The 6,128-nt window shown below is 43.0% G+C and overlaps 1 protein-coding gene across 1 annotated transcript in view; it reads left to right on the top strand.

Moving 5' to 3' along the window:
* Dstyk (dual serine/threonine and tyrosine protein kinase) overlaps window positions 1–6,128 on the top strand; it is a 44,553-nt gene that overhangs the window by 4,212 nt on the left and 34,213 nt on the right. The window lies entirely within an intron of this gene.

Raw genomic sequence — 6,128 nt, 5'->3', positions numbered from 1 at the left:
CGGGCGGCCGGTGTCGGGTAGGGCGGGGACTGATCCGCGAGTGGGAAAGTTGCTCGGAGCCGGGGTGGGGCAGGGCCTCAGTGGAGGGATGGAGGAGAGCAGCGGGCAGGGTGTCTGATTCCTCAGCCCTGACACAGTAGTGGGACGTGTACGCGCGCGTGTGTGCGTGTGTGTAAAGCACTTGCACGCCAGTCGTGAGGCAGCTCTGTGAAGCAGGAATGTGTGTGCCTTAAAGTGGGTTGGGAGTGCCAAAGGAAGTGTCTGGTGGGCAGCAGGTATAGCCCGGAGGTGCTGCTTACTAAGGTGAAGACGTTAAAGAGGGGAAGGGATGTTTTGGTCCTGAGTCCTTGAAGAACTAGCTGCCCTGGTCCTCCTGGACTTAATTCTTTCTGGGGTGTGCCAGAGACCCCGAACCACCTAAAGTCGTGCATGGTCCTCAATATTGAACTTGTTTCCGTTTAAGCTGCTATCCGCGGAGAACTGCAGGATTTAGTAACTAGGAGAACTGCAGGATTTAGTAACTACCGTGTGCCTATTAGAATATCGGTTGAAGGGGAGAAGGTATGACATGGCCAAGATGGCCATGGGTTTAGATGAGTGATTCTTAAAATCGCCCTGGGAGCTGATTGAAAAAGCCATGTCTCAGCTCTCCTGCAGGTTCTGCTTGAGGAGGCTGGTAGGAGGGTTCTAAGAACATCAATCCTTGGGATTCCGGTGCAGGTGGTCTGAAACAGCTTTCAGTTCAGGCAGGGACAGCAAATTTGAACTTGAGGTTGAGAATTGATGGATTGTTCTAAGTTTGTGTGTGGACCTCATATTTCCCCAAGTCGTGTATTTTACTGTCTTAAACTTAGACTCCAGTAGTGGTGGTAAAAATGAGCTCGTAAGATTCTGATAGGGTCCTACATGATAACATTCCAGTTAGTTGGCCTAAATATCAATTGAAAAACTCCTATTTTTATTTCAGAGGATTAGGGTGATGACTAGCTTCTCAGAAGTTGTGGTTTTGACATTGTCTGTTCTAGAAATGGGACTTGTGGGGGAAAGTGGTGTCTTAGGCTCCCTGAAAACACCTGGTGAGAAGAGCTAATTTTTTCAGGGAGGCTCCCAGAGCGAGTGCTGTCACCTGCCTCAGCAGTCCCTTCTATCAACTTTTCCTGGTCTGAAGATTTTCTCAAAGCTTATCTTAAAAAGCCCCCAGTTGCTGCTTTATTTTAAACAACTATTTTAACCCTGAACGAGCCTGATCTTGTCTGATCTCAGAAGCTACTCAGGGTCGGGCCTGGTTAGTACTTGGGTGGGAGAACAACTATTTTAGAATTTCTCCTACAAAAAGAATCTGGAGAATAGATTCGCCTTAGCAGGATGGCAGTTTCCAAGGCATCTTGTTTGGTTCTCGTCTTTATTCCTTAAAAGCCAACTTGAGAAATAAAAGTACACTTTTGTCTTTTGCCGCACTGGCTTTTCTGGTTGACTGCATTATGAACTCATCTTTGTGTATTTACCGTTGTTCACTCTCAGGACTCTGTCATCCCAGGTAAAAACCCAGGACAGTGTGGGTGACTGGATTGGGAGACATTTGATCTTGTTCAGTAAAATGCTTCCCTTCCTGTGAGTGGAGAGTTTCATTTCTGGGGACAAGCATGCACTAAGGAAAATTGCTGTGTATATTTTAGGGATGCCATCTTCCCAGCTATTCAGATAATTGTGGAAACTATTCCTTAAAGGACAACTAGCTATTGTCCTCCCTCCCCTTTTGCAGGCTGTCTTTGCAGTGTGGTCAAAGTCATTCAGAGACAGTCTCAAGTTTCGTTGGGAACCTTGGTTTCTGATTAATAGGAACTTGGAATGTCAAGGAAAGGAACACTCAATTCTTAACCCAACAGACCTCGAGAAAATTTTAATCATTGAAGGATGGAATTGTGCTTCTAGATGTGATGCAGTATGGCATTTGAGCAATTGAAGATGAGGGGCTAAAGATAAATTTGGAATTGTTGGACAGAAAGGATGGCAACAACAGTAAGACAATTTTTATGTGTCTTTATGTAGTATTTATTTGATGTTTTCGACCAAGTAAATAACTACATTTGGTTTTTGACCTCATTACATAATTCAGGCTGGCCTTGAACTCAGTATGTAGCCCAGGTTGGACTCCAGTTAGCCCAGTCCTGCTGCCTCAGCCTCCAAGTGTGCACAAGTGTGTGCACCACCACACCTGGCTTCTTTATATTAATATTTATATTGTCATATAATACCAAACATTTTTGTTTCATTTTCAACCACAAAATACTAGAAAGAAACCCAAAATAATACTTCCCTCTTAATTTTGATAGTTTTGTATTCACACAGTGCAGTGTAGAAAATATATGTGTGTGTGGTATTTTAGAATTTTCAAAAGGCATGGAATTCTGAAATGATCTTTTAAAAGAGTGGCTTGGCTTGTATAAAGAAAACTAAATAGGGAGTAAGTTTCTTTGATCCAATTCTGCTGCCCAAATCCTTGGCCTTCTTTTTGCAAAACTGCAGGGATTGAGACCACCTCTGTCTTTTAAAATTTATTTATTACGTTTTGGTCAAAGGGTTCAGCAGTATTAAGACTTTGAGCCCTTATAAAGAAAGGCAAGATGGAGTATTTAAAAGTAGAAGAGGAAAAAACATTTTCCTTGTTTTCTGATGCAATAGAGTTCCCATTGCTGCAGTTTGTCATAAACCTCTCAGTTTTAACAAATTGTGACTCCACTGTGTCTAGTTGGAATGCTGTCATCTGTGCTGCCTTCCTTCAGCCCTGGTCCCCTCTGCTAACTGAATGACTGTGGGCAGATCACAAGTGCCCTACGCCACCTTCCCCTGTGGAGACCGACTGTATAGTACTCACCTGTAGGATGGCTGGGAGCTAGCACATGTATGTGTTTAAAACAGTGCCTTGGGGCGGGGTACATAGCAGCTATTATTCAGTAGACTCTAGAGTGCCTTGTGTGTGCTGGTCAGTGGCCTACGTACAGTGGATAGAGTTAGAGATGTTGGTTTTGGCCTAGAGCTAGTGGAGATTGGTTTTCCCTTATATGCCTTTCTCCTAAGAAAAAATAATTATAATTATCATCATAAGAGTATTTGTTTCTGTTGGATGATGGATAAAAAGAACTAGGAGGACTTGAACTTTGTCCACTACAAATATCTAATCTAATCTGAACTTTATATGTATGTAGTATATAAAGCAGGGGAAAAAAGAGCTATGGTGTGGCTAGGTTATAGGCATTTTATGTGAATTGTAATTGTTAGGTTTTTATAGTTCTCTTTGCTTTTGGTTAGCTGACAGCTAGGCGTGACAACATTCTTCATCCTTTTCTTGTCATACCTTGTGTTAGAAACAGTGCCACAATTTAAAAGGGAAAAGTGCTAGTGCACTTACATGGTGGGGTGACATTTGGGGATGGCACGGAAACACCGAGAGAGAGGAGATTCTTTCCAGCCTACTTTCATTCTCATGGGGCTGAGGGAGGAAGAGAAGCCAGGCTGCAGGGTGAAACAGTGCTGGTAATGGGACGGCTGAGCTCTCTAGCAGTTTGCCATGAGCTATTTAGGAGAGCTGCCGATGTATTTCAATGCAAGCTCAGTAGAGATGGTGCTGTAATTGTGCCTTTTACATGTTTTCATTACCTTAGATTAATAAAACTTCACTTTTAACGAGTGTAGCTAAGACTTTCTCTTTTTCTCTGTTTTTCTCAAAATAATTTTTGAGACAAGGTCTTGCTAAATTGCCTAGGCTGGGCCCAAACTTTTCGTGTTCCTGCCTGAGCCTCTGGAGCAGCTGGGATCACAGGCGTCACTGGACCTGGCTGACTTTGTCTTTCTTAATTTCCTTCCCATACAGAAGCAGCACACAGTGGTTAAAAGCAAGCCCAAGCATTCACTTATCAACCGTGTGACTTGGTTGAGTTACTTAACCTGTTTGAGTCGTGGGTTCTTGTATGAAATAGGAACGGCACACAGTACCATAGACTGTGATTCCATCTGTAGGAGACACCCCAGAATGGGCGCGTTCCTAGAGCTAGAAAGTAGACTGGTGGTTGACAGGGAATATCGGGGGAGGAATGTCAGGAGTGGATGCTAATAGGCGTGGGCTTTCTTGTTTGTTTGTTTGTTTGTTTTGGTACTGGGGACCCAGCTCACAACTTTGTGCTGTGAGGCAGGCACAGTGCCACTGAGCTAAATCCCCGGAGGCTTGGGCTTTCTTGAAGGTGGCTGAAAATGCTCTGGAATTAGATAGCTTCAGTGAGTGTACAGATTTGTGAACATAGTAAAACCCACTGAGTTGTACACATAATGGGTTAATGATTTCTCAGTAAACACAGTGGAAGTGACGGTGCCTACCTGACGAAGCTGTGACGTGTCAGGCAATGTGCATGAAAACCAGGCTAAGAAGTTAGCTCCGACAAGTGGCAGTGTGTGTACAGCTGGTGAATATCAGAGTTAGACGTTGAAATGTGGGGTTGGAAGAGACTTCGAGGCATTGTGGAGGAATGTGGATCCGAATAATTTTGAGTCGGAGCCAGATTAGGCCCAGGTCTGTAGCCTGGAGTCCAGTTTTGTTTCTGTGGCTCCTTGTTCTTTGCTGACCTGGCCATGGCCTCCTGCAGCAGAGAGACTTGTTACAAGTGAGTCACAATGCAGACTCCATAGCTTGCCACAAAACCATAATTCACTTCAGTGGAAGGCTTTGTCAGATTCAGTGAGTGGAACGTGACGCAGCCCTTGCAGGCCCCTTATTCCACTGTCGTCGCACCAGGCTGATTAGGAACCTGGGAGGAAATGGCCCTCCAGGTGCAGTGGTCCTGAGTTTGATCTCTGGTACCAGAAAAAAAAAAAGCGGGGGTTGTAAAGTCCTGCCTGCCCTTAAAAGAAAAAAAAATGCTTTTAAGTTTATTATCAGTTGCAATATGTTTAGTCTTAAAAGTCATTACTTAGTTTAGTATGGTGGTTCTTCAGCCTTGCAAATAATTTTGAAAGAAAGCATGGATTTAAATAAAAATCTGCTGTAGTTCAGTTTCTCTGCCAACTTTTTCCTTGGATTTTTTTTCATGCTTTGTTCTGTTTCAGTGGACTGAGAGAACAAGGAATCTTTCTGGGATGAATGTACTTCAAGAACAGTCTTTTGAAAATAAAATCTCAGAAAGTGTGTCATTGAAGTAAAAGGAAATACGCATTTCACATTTTACTGGTTATTTTGTTTCTATAGCCTCTGGTCATTGAGATAATGTTTTTATTTATTTACTTTTTTTTTGATAAGAGAGCTATGAATGTATTTGTCTTATCCTGCTGACTAGATTTTTGAGCCCCTATGATAATAAAGTGTTTCAGTCATCTTTGTATCCACTGCAGTGCCTTACCTTTGTGATTTGTACATAATAGGTAAATATCTTTAAAATTATTTCTGTGGCTGATCGATATTGGAAGGATGTTTTGAAATTAAATTAAATATAGTTCCCACATCAGAAAGGTATTTTTCAGCCGGGCGTGGTGGCGCATGCCTGTAATCCCAGCACTTGGGAGGCTGAGGCAGGAGGATTGCTGTGAGTTCGAGACCAGCCTGGGCTACATAGTGAGTTCCAAGTCAGTCTCAACTACATAGTGAGACCCTGTCTCAAAAAACAAACAAACAGGTTTTTTTTCCCCTGTAGAAGATAAAGATTTTTGTAGCATCACCTATATTTTTATTATTTGGGCCCCTAAAAAAAGAATGACAATGGAAGATTAGGCTGGAGTTGCTTAGAGATGGTTTCTTGCTGTGTTGCCCAGGCTGGCCTCAAACTCCTGAGCTTGAGGGAGGTGCGTGCCTAAGCCTCCTGAATAGCTGGGAGTATAAGCATGTGCCAGTGTGCCCAGAGAGGATACTGTTACATCCTGTGTCAGTATCCCAAGGAATTCGCTTGCAGTACCCATAGACCAGCATTTCACCATGATATGGAAAGTAAATTCTTGATACTCGAGTCGTCATTCCACATATCTTTAGTGCCCGATTCTTTACGGAGCATGCTACCCAGTAGTGAACTCCTTTGGCCACCTAAGATTATTAATTCCAAACTGACATTATAAAAAGAGGATTAATATTAATATTTCATTACCCCCTC

Source organism: Fukomys damarensis, unplaced genomic scaffold (assembly GCF_012274545.1).
Source record: "Fukomys damarensis isolate Sample0158 unplaced genomic scaffold, DMR_v1.0_HiC HiC_scaffold_11, whole genome shotgun sequence".
Taxonomy (NCBI): domain Eukaryota; kingdom Metazoa; phylum Chordata; class Mammalia; order Rodentia; family Bathyergidae; genus Fukomys; species Fukomys damarensis.
The sequence above is the reverse complement of the archived record's forward strand: the minus strand, read 5'-3'. Positions and strand labels throughout refer to the sequence as shown.